The 7,377-nt window shown below is 34.3% G+C and overlaps 1 long non-coding RNA gene across 1 annotated transcript; it reads left to right on the top strand.

The window, feature by feature from the left end:
• The first annotated feature begins 2,176 nt into the window (after window positions 1-2,176).
• LOC113091877 (uncharacterized) lies at window positions 2,177-6,102 on the top strand. Its single transcript, XR_003287463.1, has 3 exons — window positions 2,177-2,504; window positions 5,369-5,430; window positions 5,552-6,102. It is a non-coding gene; the product is annotated as an uncharacterized LOC113091877 (long non-coding RNA).
• The last annotated feature ends 1,275 nt before the right edge of the window (window positions 6,103-7,377 follow it).

Raw genomic sequence — 7,377 nt, 5'->3', positions numbered from 1 at the left:
CTAGCAAAATGCTAATCATGCTAAAATCATGCTCTCAACATGCTAGAAACATGTTAACAACTTTGCTAATCATGCTAACGACATGGTAGTCACTTGCTTATAATGCTAGTAATATGTTAATCACTTTCTTTTTTAAACTTCTTAACTTTTCAAACTTTTACATTTTTAAAACTTTTTAAGCTTTTCAAACTTTCTACATTTTTCTAACTTTCTGGCCAGGCTTTTTCAAGCCAACTTAAAGTTTGAAAACAAACTTTACTATCTAGTCTTTATTATTATTTTTTTTAGATATATACCAAAACAGATATGAAATACATGCAATGACCATTAAGATTGTAAAACAATGTTGGACATTATTAACAACAATTATAGAAACAATAACAATAAACATTATTATTTTATTTACAATAATTACAATGACCATTGTTTTTATTATATAATATTATTACTGTTGTTGTTGTTATAAATCATATAAAAACCAGAACAGTTTTTATTGCTATTATTTCAATATTGTCATCAAGACATTGATTGAATATTAAATTTGAATATTAACATTTTTGTAGCCCAATAGCCTATATTTATTGTCAAAAAGCAGAAAATAAAATGCTTCTAACATATCAGTTATCTGACCTCAATATAAAGAGTGATGGTCATAAAACTAAAAGTCTAAACTAAACTAAATGTCTTCAAATGCAACACAAAGTGCATTACAAAGTGTTCAAGTGGAGGAGCCTGTCATCTTCTGGTAACTTCATGGCATTACAGCAGAAAGCATGGCGAGCAGAAATCCACACAAATCATGAGTCCTAATATGTACAGTTGATGGAAATTTAAAAGTACTTGCATAAGAAAGCGCGACTGTTCAAGGAAAATGTCTTTGTAAAGTAAGGACGCCTTAAATAAGAATCTGTAGGTCATCATGTCTGCTTTAAAGTTCACCTGAACCGGAAGTTGCTGCCAAAGCTTTGTGATAAAATGCCCAGCCAAACAACAAATGTGACCTTAGCAGATAATTGTGATCAATAATAAGAGTCTTGATCCAGCGTCACTAAAGAAAATAGTTTTCTTTACTTTAAGATTACCTACAATACCTCAATGAGGTAATTTTTTTCTACAACCCGCTGGACCCCAGTCATTGACTGCTCTAATAAATCCCTGATAACGACGCATAATAATGTCCTTTATTTACACTGTAGCTATTGCTAAGGGAGTTTGTCTCATATAAATCATTTCAGTGAAAGTTAGTGAAAGTTAATCATATTCAGGTTGTTACACCTTTTTTTTTTTTTACTACTGCAGACCACCATTACTACTAAATAGGCCTATAACTATAATATTACTATAATATAACTACATAACTACATGCTATATATTCCAAGGTGAGCATGTAAGAGGTTATTATGCCATTTGATTCATTTGTCTGCCGTTTGCTAATGCTGCAATAATAAGGGCTGTGAAACAAGCAGCAATATACACTACAAAACAGTAGTCTCCATCTGCAGAAATTACAGTAAAATATCAAGGTCAAGATATTTAATAATAATCCTTTTCATAATCATAATCACAATCATAACCGTAATCATAATAAATGATTAGAATTTTATTAACAATAATACTATGTAATATAAGTATTATATTGCACTGAATATTATTTTGTATATCAATAACAAATAATAAACAATACAATATAATAACTAGATATATTATATTATAATAATATTAATATAATTATATTATAATTAATTATTATGTTATAACATAATTTAAACATTTATTAAAAATCTTCATTTATTTTGACAAATAATAATAATAATAACAATAATGATCATTGTATAATAATAATAATAATAATAATAATAATAATAATAATAATAATAATAATGTATTAATTATCATAATATTACATAATGTAATGTAATGCAATATAATAGTCATTATTGTCATTATTAATATGATTATTATTTATCAAAAATAAAGACAGTAATTTCCAAAAAATTCAAAAATAAATCAATAAATTGTGGTGAAGCAAGATTAATTGTTTCAGATGATTGCCCTTGATTCTCCATTAATGTCGAGGGACTTAAACAACCCATTTAACATCACACGAGAACTGGACCGTTTGCAGCGTCGCTTCTCTCAGATCACAGAGAGGAAATCATCATCATCACGCGGAGTCAGATGGCCCAAGGCGCTGCGTCGGTGAAATTGGATATTTAAGGCAGTGCAGAAAGCTGTTCACATTCACTCTCAGCGGGCGCGCGGCCAGAGAGTCAGGAGGGTGTAGACGCGCGCTCTGTAACTGACTGACAAATAATATGAGACTAACTGTTGTGAACAAGGCTTCATATAACGTGACCGGGAAGAGAACAAGGCACGGACTCGAGTCCTCGTTCTGCGCGGAGGCTTTTTTGAGGAGGACGGTGGATGACCGCGAGCGAGCGCTCCCTTCAGCGCGCGTTACCAATGCGTCAGAAGAGCGCGTGTCTCTGAACTCGCAGCTGCTGGTAGGTGCATACAGAACTCGCACTTTTTATCGTAACTAAACGTTTATTGTGCTGCTACTAACTGGTTTTGCTTTGCAAATAGCCGTTTCTTTATTATTATCACCACCCCCATTTCTTTCATTATTCTTTTTGTATGTTGGAATTAAGCGATGGCTGTTTTATAGGTTTGGCAGGAACCAGCAAACGGTTTCCATTTATTTGCAGCAAAATTTATCCTTTTTAGCTTAATTTTCTCGTTTTGATATTAGTTAATATTTTCAGCTGATATCACTACAATCCATAATAGATTAATTTATGAATTTCTTGATTACACTGCTGTCCTTGTTATTTGTGTAAAAAGAACCTGTTATTTGCATAAGATGCAGACATTTGTCTTTTGTCATTTGGACTTGCTTGACTTTGCTAATTGGAGCTCAAAACATTGCATGTCACTGACTGCGAAACAATAGGCTATGCAGGTGGGTTTGTGCCCCCCTGATGTTGTTCTGGCTTAATTAAACGTGTCTTTTTAAGTGAAGGAACCCACTTGTAGTGGGTTAAATTCTTCAGGGGGATGAACTGTGATGTCAGCATACTGGAAACACTAAACCGGCTTGTAGGAGGCAGAGAGCTGAGTGAGTCTCTCAAAGAATATGCAATGCAACACCATTTCTGATTCTGCTGAGACCTGCGAATGAAGGGTTAGGAGGTGCAGAGGTCTGTGTGAGCTACTCTGATAAAACTTGCAGTCCTCTTATAGTCCTGTCACTGCACCCAAATGTAGATGTAAAGTGCGCATATTGCTTGGCAAAATGACAGATGGATAGAGAGCAGAGAGTGAATTGGCACCATAATACGTCCCTGTTTTACTTGTCATATCATGCAGAAACAATTTTAAAAGCCTCTAGATAGTAGATTTTTTTTTTCCATAGTGGTTTTGCTTCCTCATTTACTTTTGACAATGAAGAAAATATAGTGTAAACAATTTATCGAAGCCCTGGCTTTTCATCCGTATTGAAATCAAAATGTGTTCCTTTGCTCTATTCAATCCTGCAATCTGTCAACAGGATAAAAATAGAAGTCAGCATTAAAGTGCATGGAAAGAACATTTCTTTCCATCAATAACTTTGGTACAGAACAATTTTGGTACAAAAAAACTGTGTTGCCTTTGCCTCCCAAGATGAATTTCTGAAGAAATAGAATACAATACTGTAAAAAAAAAACAGGTTGACACTAAATTTCTGCAATAAAGAGTAGCTAAATATAAAATGTAACAAAAACATATCATTAGAAAAAGAGAAGCATTAATATTTAGCCTAATCAAGTATGATGCATAGCAATGCCTTCTGGGAATTTTTTTAAGTTATTTTGTTTGTTTTTTACATCAAGTTGTATTTACAAACATACTTTTGAATACTATTTAAATGTGAATTGTAAATTAGATTCTTAAGCTTCCAAAAATCTTTATTTTTATTTTTTATTTTTTGGTAAAGTAAATTACACATATTCAATTAACTTATTTCTACTGTATCTTTTTTTGTAATTTAAAAAAAAATAAGAAGCAAAGTGGGAGAGAAAGCTTGCAAGGGGCGAGTTCAGAATCTTTCTCAGCTCTGATTACGAAGCTTTTGTTTCCACAATAACAAACAAGTTTGCAGCGATTATTTTATACCTTGATCTAAGAGATGAGTCAATCTTTAGTTGTATCATGTTGTTGTTTTTTTCAAATATCATCCAACTCTATAAGAGGTTTTTACCTTAAAAAATTGTGCACCCATAACTATTCACTAAGATGGTGACATTGCCCTGACCTCTGAAACAAATGGTTTGTAAAGAGGAAAATAAGTTCTTCTTCAGATGTGCATCCCAAGGGACAACAGTGCAACTGTGACACTGAAGAGAAAACTGCAGTGAGTAACAGTCTAGCAGCTCTATAGATGTCATGAAGGGTAAAAGGGTTTCTAAAAAGAAAAAACAACACTCGTGATACTGATGTTATTTTCCTTTTTCTCAAGTAGACCACTAGAACATTTCTGAGGAAGGTAATACATTGATCAATGTATGCCACAGCTAGCGAACCTATTGAACCTCATCAAGATCGGTTTCAACTAGTCTCGAACCCTGAGATGCCTTGAAGCAGGTTGCCCAGCATAATCAGTTTGTAGCAAATACAGATTTCTTTAGAGAGATATTAACGGTTGACTCTAAATAGACAAGTGTAACATGCTCTTCAAATACACTTCTTCTCAAAGTTAAACTTTGATCATAATTCATAATACCGGTTGAAAAGCAAAGCAAGTTCTGACAAATCGCAGTGTGGTGTTTGACAGCATTTCTTTGGGTTTCCGTGTTCAAATCGATTTAATATGGCCCTGATAACCATGATTACAACAGAACTGCCCTGCAAATTAGTTTCCACCAGGCATCGGACTCAAGTGCAGTTCTTTTCACTTGACATTGCAGGACGGCTGAGCCTGGTACAGAAGAAGGATGTTTGTTGGCCTGTGGATTGCAGTGGGCTTTTTGAAAACTGGGCTTCCATTGTTTTGCACACAGGAAGAACTTGTTGTGGGACCAAGCACAATGGACCCTCATACTGACCCCTAGGTCACTGCCCACAGCTCTGTGTTGGCTTTATAATACAGGAAAAAGGTCTTTAAAGTGTGTTTCTGCACAGTCAATCACATTGATATCATCCTAAACCCTGCTCTGTGGGATTTGGCTATTGTTTTGGTGTGTACAGAACACCATTGTGATCTTGAAGGAGGCAATAGGCACTTACAAGGCAGAACACGTATATGTTTCTTTCTTTGCTGTCATTGTGTAAGTGGTTCTCATTAGCTTACATCAATTCTTTAATTACAATTTTCATTAATCGCCCACAGCTCCCTCAGCAAACCAAGAAGATAAATCCATTTCGTTGAGGCACTGATAAAAAGCAATTCAGGTAAGCAAATGAAGAAATGCTTAAATAGATGGCCTACTTTTTTCATAAAAATAACTCTTATTGTGAGACAAAAGTATGATTTCAATTCAACTCTGCTTTTTGACATTTCCTTTTCCTCCAGGTGCCATAATTCACTCTCAGATCAACAGAAGAACCATATCTATATATCAACATATATTTTTTTTGCATTAGATAAATAGAGTATTAGTTTTTATTTATTTAAGAATTATTTTTCCTTTACAATGCCAGACCGGTTTCCACAGAATGCACACAGACTCTCTCAGGCCCGTATTATCTGATCGGGTTCAGACTGAATTTCACCATTTTGTCAGCGTGTAAGTTTTTCCTGCCAGCTCTTCTTTCAGTTCACCTTGTTGGGTCGTCCTTGGACTGACTGCTAAAGCATCATGAAGTGCGTCTCCCTGCAGCTTCAGAAGTAGGTTGGACCCATTTTCACACTAGGAGCTGTAAGAATTCACTGATTGCCATCTTTCACCTTAATGGGAGGGAGATATGATGCTGTAGTATGGGATATAAAAAAACGGGAGAATTAAAAGCATAGTTCACCCAAAAATGAATGGTCTGTTATTACTTAATTAATTACCTACTCTTATTAAACCCATCAAAGCTTTGTTGCCACGTGCAAAGAATACAGAAATATATATATATATATATATATATATATATATATATATATATATATATATATAAAGCTATTTTACAGAATGTTCATGCAGTTGTTTTCCTTATAAAAGATATGACAGAAATGTAATTATTTTGTTCATTTAAGAAACTGATTTTTTATTATTAATTTGAAAAAAAAAAGTTATATTTTAAATATTCTATCAAATGTAACATATTTCACATATATTTTGTATATGTAATAAATTATTTTATATATTTTTTATATTATATCATTTTATGTATTATACTCTATTTTTTTAAAGGTTTGGGGTCAGTAACAAAAGTTTTCTTGTTCAAAACAAATGCTGTTCATTTGAATGTTTTCTTTCTCATCAAAGAATGTTCATGCAACAGTTTTCTGTGTAACAGATATGACAGAAATAAAATTTTTGGGTGAACTGTTAATTTAGCAAACTGAATTTGTATTAATTTCAAGACATTTGCATGGTACTTCAAGATACTTTCATGGTACATCTAAATACAGGGTATAAACATGGTACTTTGTATTTTTGTAGCACTTTTTATATACATTTTTATTATCTGTATGCTCTGAATTACAAATTTGTCACCAACCCGTCTTTTTCATACCTGTGGGATTTACATACCTGTGATAAAAATGGAAATGCTTTGCTCTGACTTTGTTCGATATCTGAGCAAGACTCTCGAGAGATTCTCTGTCTTTGCTGGAAGGTGCCTTACGATGTCATTAACCTCACTTTAAGCAATTTGGGCCAGAGTGGCTGCGTTCCCCTGGTGTGGTCATGCGTGAGGGGTAGGGCTACTCTGATACCAGATGAAACAGGTAGGCTATTTTCAGTGTTTGTGATGGATATGGTGTTCAAGGCGTGGAAGCATTCTTTCTCTCCTTCTCACATACACACTGTTCCTAATCTCTTCCCCTCATGTTCTCTCCTTTACTCTCAATGTGTGCCATCTCTTTTTCAGCAAGGCAGAGGTGGGAGAGCTGAGGGTGAGCTGTGGCTGGGCCGGGGGCTGCAACACAGGACATGGGAGCTGCCTCTCACTCCCGCTCGTGTCTTGTGTTGCAGCCAGTGGAACTGCTGCACTGTCCACATCTGAATCATTTCTGTTCTCATCTTCTTCTGAAAGGAAAACACAGAGCTGCCAATGATGTGTAAGTTTCTGAATAAAAGACATACATTAATAGCTTTTAATATGCATATGATGTAAGTGCAAAAGAATAGCAGTAGTGGGGTATTAGATGCCTTACTTCGCTAAATGTTACTTTCACTTTTTCATTTT

Source organism: Carassius auratus, unplaced genomic scaffold (genome assembly GCF_003368295.1).
Source record: "Carassius auratus strain Wakin unplaced genomic scaffold, ASM336829v1 scaf_tig00214327, whole genome shotgun sequence".
Lineage (NCBI taxonomy): Eukaryota > Metazoa > Chordata > Actinopteri > Cypriniformes > Cyprinidae > Carassius > Carassius auratus.
The sequence above is the reverse complement of the archived record's forward strand: the minus strand, read 5'-3'. Positions and strand labels throughout refer to the sequence as shown.